Here is a 13,041-nt window from a genome sequence, read left to right on the forward strand (position 1 = left end):
GCAGCCACACATACATATAAGTGTGCACCCTTTCACCATACACTCACACAGGCACACCCAGGCAGCCACCCATACATGATGCACTCACTCATGCATGCACATTACATTATACATATACACACACACACTTACATGCATGCACAAACATTTAAAGAAAATACATTTGACCTTTAATCCGTTAATCCATGGAACAAGGCCTTCAGCTCCCTTCAGCAGCCAGGAACACTTGGTCCCGTCATCTGCAGAGGATCTTGAGGCCTCCATGTCATGGGGTGGAGGTGAGCCCTATTACTTCAAAAAGAAATGGTTTCTTTTTGAAGTCACTCAGACTTCATACAGATATTATTTCGGTTAAAGGACCAGACCGTGACTGCAAAAATAAACTATTTATTTTTTAAGTCATAGGGCTTTCCTCACCCCATTACATGGAGGTCTCCAGTCTGGAGGCTTCCATGCCATGGGGTGCCATGGGGCGGGTGCAAGATTTTCTTTTTGAAGTCACTCTGTCTTCACAAAGAAATGATTTCCGTTACACTGTACACGGTAACAGAAATAATTTCTTTATCGAGGCAGAGAAACACTTTTCCGAGGGGGCTCTCGCCAATGACTGCAAACAGTCCCTGTCACATACAATAAGGAAAGAAAAGAGGATTGTAGGGTAGTAATAGGATTAGATAGTAGTTTGCGTTTGTGGGTTGCCGTGGCATCCCGCTCAGGTGTGCCATGTTATGTTGTGTTATGGTTAAGTGTCCACCTAGCGCTATGTAAAGCTAGCTGACATACCACAACGTCACATGGGCAATCATGATTTATGACAGATGTATTTAAAATCGGTAGAACAATATAATATGGCTTTCGTGCCCTGCCAGGAGGGCGAACATGGCCTTTAACGGCCCGCCATCCCCAGTTAAGGCAGGCCCGAGAGCAAAGCGAGTGCCTCAGCTCGGGCTCTGGGCTATTAAAGGCCATGTCCTTCCAAATGGCAAGGCATGAAAGCCTTCGCACTCCGGGGCTTGTCCGGGGTGCGAATGGCTTTCACAATTTTTTTATCCGGAGATCCATGCTGCTAGCGAAGCCGATCTGCCGATGAAAAAGGGAAAGAAGAAAACAAATAAATAAGATGTCTACCGCCATATTGAAAAGTGAGTAAGTCCCTTTTCCATGGCTATGGCGGCCAGCCGAGAGGAGCTCTGGGACCGGAGCGCAATGCTCCCGTCCCACAGGTAATTGGAGGGTATGGGGAGGCAACAGCAAGAGGTTCCCTGCGTCTCCCCGCAATAAAAAAGGAGAAAAAAAAAGTGGCACCCGTGGCAGGGCCTCGGGGTGGCTGGGACAGCGGGTGGGGTTTGTGTATTCTCGCCCGCTGTTCCAGCCACCTGATTGGCTGAGTGCTCTTCCCCAGATGCAGATGTATGTTTTTGATTGATGCTTAAAGAATCCAAGTTGGGCTATTTCCCGGAAGCTCAAAGGCAAGCTATTCCCAAACCGAGGGGCTAGGTACCAGAATGCTCTGCCACCCCCATAAGTCTTCTTACATCTGAGTGTGAATGCCAGACATTGGTTGCCGGACCTCAGAAAACCGGCTGGTTGTAGGTTTGCAATTTTCTCTTTGATGAAGCATGGCCCTTGATCAATAATGACTTTACTAACAATGCTCAGGTCCTTACACTCAACTCATAAGGGCACTGGCATCCAGTCTAGGTCTTGTAAAGCTAGAGCGATATGCTAACTTTACTATAAATTTAGCACCTGCCTGGTTGCGGCCTTCTGCAAGGCAGGAAGGCCTAGGTACCGAGCACTGGCATAGTCCTACCTAGACATGTATAGAAATAAAAGAAACCCAAGTGTGTAACAGATGCCACCTGGGCATTAAGTAACATTCGTTGGTCAAACTGAGGATTCTTACCTTTTGAACCAGATTGCCAAAGAGATGCAACACCACAGTCTTTGATGGGCTGAGTTTTAACAAGTTGGGATGCATCCATTGGTTAATGGCAAGAAAGCAGGTTTGAAATCTTGGGATCAAGGGTTAAGAATAGAGAAACTTAAAGAGGAATTTTCTACAAATACAATTCATACATTTTCTTTGCAAAGGCAACTCTACTCTCAAGTTTGCAAGTGTTTCTTTAGAACCCTGGTCATTCACACGAACTAACACAGCTGGGCCAACCTCTTCAAGGCATCAGGCTTTCAATAAACACCCTTCTTGAAAAGACCAACCATGATGTTGAAAGTCCTCAAGGGGGTATTACATGAAAAGCCATTCCAGTGCTGGGACAGGTTCCACATAGACTTTAAAACAGTAACATTTCACCATTTGGGGATTCAGTCAAATTTGCGTGTACCAGAACTCAATGACCAGTTGATAAAGCCATGTAGGATTGTGGCCAGGGGTTCACTGCTGCAAGTGCTTTGAAAAGGTTTCATGGGCTTGCATCTCTTCTGGACCCTGAATTTCTACTGGTTTTTATTAATTTCCTAAAATCTTCATTAGTGAGAGTTATGCAGCTGCAGCTCAAGGCGATTCAGTAACCCTTACACCAAACTCCATGTACTGAGCTTCCCTGTCCTAGCTTCCAAACTGTGGAACACTCTGCCAACCCAGATAAGAATTGAACCTTCGTTCCTAACGTTCAAGAACAATGCCAAAGCTTGGCTGCTCACCCAGAAAGCATGAGGTCCCTCACGTTAGCCTAGTTCTCTACCTGCAATATATCCTATCTGTGTACATATGCCACACTGTATCGTTCATAACCTGTAAATTCTGTATTTGTATATAACCTGTAAATTTGTACTTGTGTATAACTTGTACATTTGGTATTTTTGTATACTCTTGTTGTAACCTTTACCTAAGATTATGCGCCCGGTTGCCCATGGGCCTGGTGCGCTTTACAAATAAACTAAACTTCAAACTTCAAACTACTACAATTTGTAAATAATGAAGGTACTCCCACAGTAAGAGTTGCTCAAACTGTATTAAACAGAACATGCAGTAAATCAATTTGTATGACTGCTAAGTCAGGCAAAAGCTAAAACTCTATTTTAATAGCGGCATCCCATTCATTCATACAAAATACTTAACTAAGATTGCTGCCACAGGGCTGGAAGACGGGGCGCCAAGCCGAGCCCCTCTTCCATTTCCATGTCAGTCCGGGAGGCTGGAGCGGCAGCGGTGGTTGAGCCTCCACCAAAACAATAAGGTGGGTGTAGTAGGGAGGTGGGGAGGTGATCGAGGGAAAGGGAAGGTGGAGGGAAGATGGTGAAGTGGGGGAGCAGCCATCAGGTTGATTAGAACACAGGCTTAGATTCAGCCAAGTATCCAAGTAACCTGATTGGCTGGTTTCCCCGCCGTGGCTGCTAATGCCAGTTAATCAGGCAATGCCAGATATGTCAAAGAAAGAAAACACAAATGTGGGCTAGAATATACATTCAAGAACACTCATTACGTTGCCTTTGAAATAATTGCAGTAATTAAATGCAATCCCACAGGAAATAACACCAATGCAGGCCAGAATGCCCACATTATTCCAGTAAAACATGCCATGCCATTGTAAGAGAAAACGTCCATGCTGGCTGCTGCACCAACAGCAATAGTGCCACACACACATTGCACACATACCACATACACCTACACATTCACATGCACACGGAGCACCTATCATGCATGTATGAAAAAACACATACATACATAGTATTATACTTACCAGCCATCGCCCTCGCCCTCAGCGCCAGACCGCATGGAGGAACGGATAGCCCATCTCTTCGTCAGCGTGTGTGAGGATGCATGCTATTGGTGCACAGTTGAGAGGCCTGTGGGTCCAGGCTTCCTACCCCACACTGGCCTCCCTATGGTTTGCTCTGCATCTTTTCAGTAGACCCCATTGGGCTTCGCAAAATAAAACATTCCCTGTAGTTTAGAGACACGCCCTGAAGTGGCATTGTGTTGCTGACACCAGGCCAGGCGAGACATGTTCACCTAATTAAAGGGGGTGGCACCCTTTTGCCCCCAATGACCAGCCACCACTGAAGAGGTCCCTTCCGTGCAATTTATGCCTGGGATCAAAACGAGCTCCTGAGTATTCTTCAGGCCAGCACCTTTGTTAGATGGGTTCGCCTGTCATCCGTGTTTTCCTTGCAGGATCCAGGGTGATTTCAACTGGGACTCTCCTGATTTTGTCACAAGGTTAAATCCCTTGCTAGTTAATGAGCGGTTTCCCATCTTGCCTGACACTGACACAGCGCAGAATAATCCTGAGGTGTGGTGGAGCAACGGATCACCTGTAAGATAACACCTGGCTTGACGCTTCAATAAAGCTTGCTGCAGCATTTGTGACTCCCACCTTTCAAAACTGGTCCTCCCTCTGTATTTCAGGGAAATCTGTAGGGGAGGACTGGTCCAAGAAGACCCCCCTCGCCTACGCTTTCTCCCCAGGTGAGGACTATGGGTCCTTTGGGCGTCCCCTCATGCTACCCGGGCCCAGGTGGTGGAGGGTTCACCCACTGGAGACATTGCCCGCACGTATTAATTGCCCACACGTTTTAAAATTTAGCGAGGCCTAGAAACCATTTTGTCTGGTAAAGATGGTGTGAGCTCAGCGCACTGTAGCGCGGCCCCCACCCTTGGAGGGTTTCAGTCCTCCTTGTTGCCGCAGCACCCTGGTAGATCCGCTGCGAGCACGTTCCCACGAACAAGACGGACATGAGCTAGTGTAATACACTAACATTGTAACAGTTCACCTCCCGCAGTGTATCATCGCTCCCAGCATGACCCGGCCAACAGGCCTAGGCAAATGAAAAGAACAGTAAACTGGTCGTTATATGACAGACAATCTTTGCATATTAATGTTGAGACTACTTGCAAAGGATGCTTTTCTTCCATAAAATCCCTTATATTACAAAAGCCTGTACGATGTATAATTACAAGAGATCATGCTCCCATGATATAAGCAATGGTGAGCCTATACCATTGCAGTTGGGTACTAATAATAACGGAACGCACCAGGAATCTGTTTGTTACGTGTATGACTGGAAAACTTACACCCCATGGGCTCGCGCCATAACTGAACTAATGCTGCTAGAGGACACAAGAAAACGAATGTAACCATACAAAGGGCCCATGTGAAGAACGCACGAGAAGGCACATGTCATGTGTGCATGTCTAGGCCCCACATACGCCACCACCGTCACGGACAAGGGGCGGGTTACTTTCTATGTTCTCCACCAATCCTAACTCTACCTCACTTACTGCAAATATATATGCATATAACTAAATACTGTACTTGTTAAAACATAATGTATGAATAAGGTACTCAGACTGGGTATAATCAAAACACATCCAGCAAAGTTTAAATGCATGTCTTGTAATGTTTTGAATAAGTATTAGAGAGTGTTCAACTGTTTGTGATGTCTTTACCTAAATCGGCAACACACGAGGGAGATACCTTTGTGAAATATGTGCAAGGCCATTCCCCCTCCCACCCTACGAAGGCTGCCAAGGCATGAGAGCAGAGACCGCGCCGCGCTGCGTTACCTCCCCCAACCAGACTGGAGTCGCTTCAAAGATTTGTAACCCCCTCTGTAGCACCCAAGGCCACCACCTGCCACATGCATTATTTACAGCACAGCAGTAAACCTCTGCCTGACCACACGCGCCCCCTCGTAAACCTCACAACCCACCGGACCATCTTAGACTTATGGCCCTGTGCAATCAAGACACCCAACACTTTGACAACCCACAGCGGAACATCCATAACAACTTCTAACAAGGCAGAAAGACATGTACCGCCCGTCCCAGGCCCTGAAGCTTAGCCCCTCGACCTATGGCCCCGGTCAACAGGACACTGGTAACCATGCCCTGACGTATTATCTCCAGTCCCCTCACAAGGTGCATTCCTCCTGTGTTGCATTAACCTGTTGTATAACCTATCGAAAGATTTACTAAAGAAGATAATACCAGAATGTTTGAATGACTGCGGTGTGCACGGCTTAGGGCTAACAAGTCAAGAAAAGACATTCATCTCTGCCACTGGCCGCGATGGCCCCACAACACCGCCTGGATGAACTCTGCCACCCTGCCAGGTCCAGCCCAACCCACGAGGCTGCCCAGTGACGTCTTCCAGCCAAAGCCAACCACATCACAGCAGCACCTATAGTTAGTCATCATCACCCAATCCCCATGAACTTGTGCCCCCTATAGTGTGTAGGTTCTTATGACGTTTTTTGTAAATATATACGCCTGTCTTTGCTATTGTCAGACAGAGCGCTCTCGGAGTTTGCAGAGTTCTTTGCATGCCCTATTCTGATTGATAAACTCCCATTTACGCTCACCCGCACTCTGTCTTGGCCTTATTCCCATCTTGGGAGAGTCCTTCATTGTCTCTCATTGCGGGGAGGATCGTGCTGTTTGGGGACGCTTGCCTTCAGTGGTGACCCCGATAGCGTGATTTTATTTCTTTCTAAACTCGTTATAACCGTCCCCTTTTTGGCACGAGAATCTCCGGTCGAAAAGGGATACGCACGGTGAGCCGGCTCCGGGAGGCTGCCCGCCAACGGCGACCGGTACACTAAGAAGTGCGCACTCAATAGAGAACGGGTACGGGATCCCGGTTGAAAAATCCCCTTTGAGTACCGCTCGCCGGAGTCGGGGCTGACTGTTGAGCTGACGGCGACACTGCCTGGACGGACCCAGTTTCGGAGACTATCGGTTCAAGACGGGCACGTGAGTACTGAGTGTGAGCGATTGTAAAGGGAGCGGGGAGAGAAGTGTAGGACAGGGAACGAAAAGGGGATACGAAGAGACACTAAAAGATTATTCTAAAATTTCCTTTCTTTTTCTTTGCATATGGCCATTAGGATTACGAGGTGAATAAGAGATAGAAGTGACGGGAACCTAGCTCCGAAAGGGGGTGGAAGGTGGCGCCGCATAGTGCTATATTGACTAGTGCTGGGAATATATGACGAAGTGAAATATAAGATAAAAGTGCTCAGCAAAAGGGGGCACTGAGAATATATTAGTGATCGCTATTACTTCTTTCTTTTCTTTTTCTTTAAGGGTAGGGGGAGGATAAAAACAAAGATTAGCACGAACTTGGGAAGAAAGTAAGAGAAAAGGGGGCCTACTAGGAGGGGAAGAGCAGGTTAAAACATATTAATATATGCACATGCGCATTCATCTATCTAAGTAAAACAGACAGGGACAGCCGGCTAGGGAGGAAAGGGAGGGCAGCGTGAATGGTGTACTGAGTGTTACCAAGAGGTGTGTGCACCTCGTATGTGTCAGGGGACAATTTGAGGTTGCGAATGTGTAAAACGGCTATAAATGTATAGTTGTCAAATGGTCATGGTAAGTGTGACCGGATGAAACTTTTTTGAAGGCAACGGTGGTACAGTGACGTGAGTGGGTACCTTTTTTGATTTCCGGGTTGCTATTGTCAAAATAAATGATGGGTTGCTCTTGTATGTGTCCCCCAAAGAAAACAAAGTAGAAATTGTGTACAGTCAGTTTTGTATTGTGCAGCCAAGGGAGGGAAAGCCCAACCGAGCATAACATTGAATGTGAAGTAGAACACGAAAAATAATATTGATACTACATTCACATTGGAGTTGCAGACACACAGAGACACATAAGCACTAGGAGGGCACACAGAAATGGGGGCTGAAACACCCTTATCACATATTTGTAAAAGTCTTCCAGGGTACGCGGAGCGGATTAAGAAATATCACGACCAATGGGTAACTGAGTTGAAGGGAGAGGGGCTACCCCAGATATGGCCAGAGGGAGGGTCATTTGACAAAAGCGTTCTGGATATGGTGATGACATGCATTTTCTTGAAGTACAGAGGGAAGCAGCTGCAGAATAGGAGGGAAATATTAGATCTTTGGCGGTTATTTGAAGAGGTACCACCGCCTAAAGTGCCAGCACCAAATCCTGATCTCCCATCCACTACAGACAATCCACTGATGATACATAAAGATATCAAAGAAGTGCCAAGTGTAGCGCCACCAGTAGAGGTAATAAGTTTATATCCGATATTAAAGAAACCTGTACCCGCAGAAGGATACAGTGATCCAACGTATGTACCTCCCCCGACAACTACTACACCCCACCGGCCCACTGCACCCCCACCATATGAAAGTACAAGGGAGCGAGGCCAGGCGAGTACACAAAGGGTGGACATAGAGAAACTCACAGATGATTTACAGTCAAGACTCTCAATAGCAAAAGATGAGCTCTCAAGAATTAAAGACATGTGCGGACAAACAGCACTTAATGTGACTAGATCAGGGCTCACGTCTAGAGCGCCAGGCGAGACAAGAAGAGCTGAAGAGGGGTGGAAGAAAGGTGAGATACTGTTCAGAATTGAGGAAGAACCAACCCGAATAATTGAAATAGAGACACGTGAGGGAGATCCTGACAATGATGAAAGGCCTATGGGGGATAGAGAGGAATTACTATGCGATATAAGGGACGAATTAGAAGAAAGTGACAGATTGAGCATGGCTATGGGAGAGGGAAGCGAAGGGGGGGATGGCACATGTTCAGTGAGAACACTGGACGATGAGTGGTCGGGACGACTAAGGAACAGAGTGGGGAAAATGGCATCACTAGAAGCATCAGCACCCACATCGGGTCCGGGTGCCATAAAGAAAGGGAAGCTACAGCTCCCGTTGATACACAGAGGAGGAGGGAGACCTAACTATATCCCATGGGCACAAATGGACAAAGCCAACCTATTAAAGCTATTGCCCCCGTTATCAGGAGGGGCAAGTAAGTGGATATACGCCTTTGAAAAGCATACTGCTGGGGTACCCCTAGCTGTAGGAGATGTGAAAAGTCTGCTCGTATCAGCGGTGGGCGATCAGGCTGAAAGAGTATGGGTTAAAGCCGGTTTCCCAGGAGTTACGTTAGATTGTGACCGCCATGATGGGGCCGCCTTCAACACAGTGCGGGCTAGGGTGTGGGACGCCTTGCGCGAAACATTCCCAGATACACCGGACTTGCAGTCGGTGATGCAATGTACCATGAATGAGGGGGAGGAGGCTATGGATTACATTTTTCGGGTTCAAGAGATGTGGAGAGCGGAGACGGGCACGCCCTGGTATCAATCGACATCTTTATTTTACTTCATTATAAAAAGAGGGCTCCCCAAGGAAGTGCAGAAAGCGCTCGACAAGATTGCAGGCGTTGAAGCGAAGGGATGGCCAGAAATCCAAAGCATAATAATACACCATTGTAAAAGAATAAAGGAGAGGGAGAAGGAGGTGGCACAGAAAAGGTTGGCGGACGAAGCAAAGTTAGTACAGACAAAATTGGTGAAGGTCGCAGCAGCAGTAGCTGCACTCCCACACAGCAGGGAGGGAGACGATGAGGAGGAGGGGCTGATAGCAATACAAGGAAGGATGGCAGCTAATTGGGCGGGAGCAGGACAGCGGCAGTGGAATGAGCAAGAGCAAGGTGGAGGTCCGCAGTGGCAAGAGTGGACCCCTCGAGGGGGACGAGGTGGGTACAGGGGCCGAAGAGGAGGCGGAACGGGATATGGGGCAATGGGAGGAAATGGATGGCAGGGCCCTAGAGGTGCACAAGGAAGTTGCTGGAACTGCGGGCGATGGGGGCACTATTCTAGAGAGTGCAGAAGCAGACCCAATAACGGGTTCCAAGAGGTAGAACAATATGGCCATCCCCACCCGGGAAGCCCATATGGCCTCCCAATGGGGCAACAACAATTAAGAAACCCAAGCCAAGGTAATGCCAGCCAGCAACAGGGACTCCAGTATAGAACACAGAACGGCCCACAAAACATGCCTAACAACGACAGCATACAATATACACCAGGCAACCCTTTCGCGACAGCAGCAAACGGGGCCCCCGCACCAGCACCTTACAACGGCATGTCAGTGGTCTCAGGTAACGTATTCAATGAAGGGGGGGCGATAAGACACCCCGCATAGGACAGCCCACAGAGAACACTTGCGTGTCCAGTTCTATCTACCACCCACAGTGCAGCAGAGGAACCATTGGTAGGGGCGCAGATAGGAGACAGGCAATTTGTATTCATGGTTGATTCGGGAGCGGAGAAATCATGTGTCAGAGAGGGCCGGTTCCCGTTATCTAACAGGAAGTTAGAGACGCAGGGGTTCTCTGGGGCTGTAATTGAAGTTCCTTACACAGAAGTTTTGGATGTAACCGTAGGGGGCAAGACTGTAAAGGCACCCTTACTGTATTACGAACAGTCCCCGATAAATTTGCTGGGGAGGGACCTTATGAGTAAACTTAACATGACCATATCATTTACCGAAGGAGGAATAGTGTGTTCTACACCCGGGATATGCCCCTTGCGTGCAATGTTGGTAGTGCAAGCCTACACAACCACACAGGAAATACGAGGGCTGCCACAAAATGAAGAGATGTTTATTGAAGGGCTAAAGACTTTGGCCCTTATAGTCCCAGAGCTAAAAAGCATGGATTGGAGGATTCCAGCAGAATTCCTCTTCCGCCCCATAGTGTGTCCAAATGCAGCACCAGGATCAGTGGTGTCGTTGGATTTGCACGCTGTGCAGGTATCAACGAAACGGATCGCTGTGATTGGAATGGACAGAGAGGGATGTGAGTGGCGCACCGTGCTGTGTACAAACGCCAACCTCGCCCTACGCGAGGTAACAGATGAGGATCTCTTTTTAGACACAGAAGCAGATGGTGAGATAGTAATGGAAATAGCGATGCCCTGTGACATTTTGATCCAAGCCAGAGAGATCCCCGTCCAATTGATGGCAGTGGTAGGAACACCACCGTCATTTTTTGATGACGACATGAGGTTAGTACCAAACAGATTATGGACAACAGGCCCCCATGATGTAGGGCTGTTGCATGGAGTACAACCTGTGATAATAAAACTAAAACAAGGAGCTATCTTACCCCGAGTCAAACAGTATCAATTGTCCCGTGAGGCTGAAGAAGGGATAAAAGAAACGATAAAAGCACTACTAGTACAAGGGATAATAGTGCCTTCAAACTCACCATGTAACACATGTATTTATCCAATCAAAAAAGCGAAAGGGGGGTCTTGGAGGATGATACAGGACTTACGCCCCCTCAATGATGTAATACAGAAAGAGTTCCCTCTAGTCCCGAACCCTGCATCAATACTATGCAGTATCCCAAAAGCAGCATCACATTTCACAGTAGTGGACTTGAAAAACGCATTTTTCTCAATACCCCTGGCGGAAGAGAGTAGATATCTTACAGCATTTACACTGGGGGGAAAAAGATATGAACATTGCAGACTGCCACAGGGATACTGTGAGAGCCCGAGCATATTCAACCGCATATTGCATGAAGACTTGGGAAACCTATCAGTAGAGAGTACGATTATTCAGTACGTGGATGATTTATTGGTGTGTGCACAAGACGAAGCGACATGTAGAAAAGATTCAACAACGCTCCTGACTTTACTAGCCAACAAAGGAGACAAGGTAGACAAGGAGAAGCTACAGTATTGCTTGACTGAGGTCCTATACCTGGGACAGCTCATATCAAAAGATGGAAAGAGAATAATTCCTGACAGGGTGGAGGCAATAAGGTCAGTAGGAGAGCCCACGACAGTGAAAGACATGCAGAAATTTTTGGGGATGTGCAATTATTGCCGAGCATGGATACTAGACTATGCAGCATACACCAGGCCCCTCCTACAAGCACTCAAAGAAGCACAACAGGAGAATGGAAAAATAAAATGGTCAGAAGAAATGAGCATATCGTTTCAATCACTGAAAGAGCTAATTTCAAGCGCTCCAGTACTAGCAAACCCTGATTATGGACACGAATTTTACCTATTTTCCCATTGCAAAGGAACACTTATGACAGCAGTACTAACACAAAAAACATCCTTAGGACACAAGCCCCTGGCGTACTATAGTGGTACTTTGGATGCCGTGATGCAGGGTCATTTCGCGTGCGAACAATCACTCGCAGCAGCCGCATTCGCGATTGAGAAAAGTGCCACAATAGTAATGGGATGTCCTGTGACATTGTTTGTGGAACACTCATTATTTGCAATACTTGAAAGATCGAAAAGCACACTGACCACACAGCGGGCAACAGCATACGAGATCATATTGTCCAGCGCCAACATCCACATAGTGAGATGTAAAACAGTGAACCCCGCCACATTCATTACAGAAGCGTGCACATTAGAGGATATGCAAAATCACGACTGCGCAACCCACACAGGAGAAGGAGGGGATGACACAGTGGTGTGTGAAAACGCTCTCAGCGAGGGGGAAGTGTACTTTGTGGATGGGTCCGCATCAATTGATATGGACACGGGAGAAAAACACGTCGGCATGGCGGTAGTGAGATTAGAGGAAGGTGAGTTTGAAACATTAGTACAGTACCGCCTCCCGTCGCATTACTCTGCACAGGCAGCAGAACTGATTGCGCTCATAGAAGCACTACATGCAGCGAAAGGCTGTGCAGTAACAATATACACAGACTCAGCGTACATGACAACGACAGTACATGGAGGTCTAGCAAGATGGGGCCGTAGGGGATTCAGACGGGCAGACGGAACACCAGTGCAGCATGCAGAATTGTTAAAAGAATTAATTGAGGCCCTACAAAACCCTACTGCTTTAGCAATAGTGAAGTGCCAGGCCCATACAGCCAACACAGACGTTGTGTCTTTAGGGAACGCGGCAGCGGACGCTGCCGCCAAGGAGGCTTCCTATTTTCAGAAATACGACACAGGTGAGTTTATGATCAAGACCACAACAACCGAAGAACTGTCAGAAGGGTACAACATGATGTCCTTATCACAAATACTAGAATTACAGCAAGGAGCGAGTGCAGAAGAAAAATTTACATGGACAAAACGGGGATGCAGCCAATCAGGAACAGACCTACTATGGCGGCAAAATAACTCAGGGAAAGTGGTAATGCCACTGCAGTTACTAGAAGTTGCATTTCAACAGCTGCACTTCCCAGCACATAACACTAAACAGCACATTGCAGCAGAAATACAGGAAGAATGGTTTGTGCCCTGTCTCCAG

General features: G+C 47.4%; 1 protein-coding gene across 1 annotated transcript in view; it reads left to right on the plus strand.

Annotated features, from left to right (window-relative positions):
- C7QH17orf50 (chromosome 7q C17orf50 homolog) overlaps positions 1 to 13,041 on the plus strand; it is a 164,674-nt gene that overhangs the window by 132,038 nt on the left and 19,595 nt on the right. The window lies entirely within an intron of this gene.

This window comes from Ambystoma mexicanum, chromosome 7q (genome assembly GCF_040938575.1).
Source record: "Ambystoma mexicanum isolate Mex_15411 chromosome 7q, UKY_AmexF1_1, whole genome shotgun sequence".
In the NCBI taxonomy this organism is placed as follows: domain Eukaryota; kingdom Metazoa; phylum Chordata; class Amphibia; order Caudata; family Ambystomatidae; genus Ambystoma; species Ambystoma mexicanum.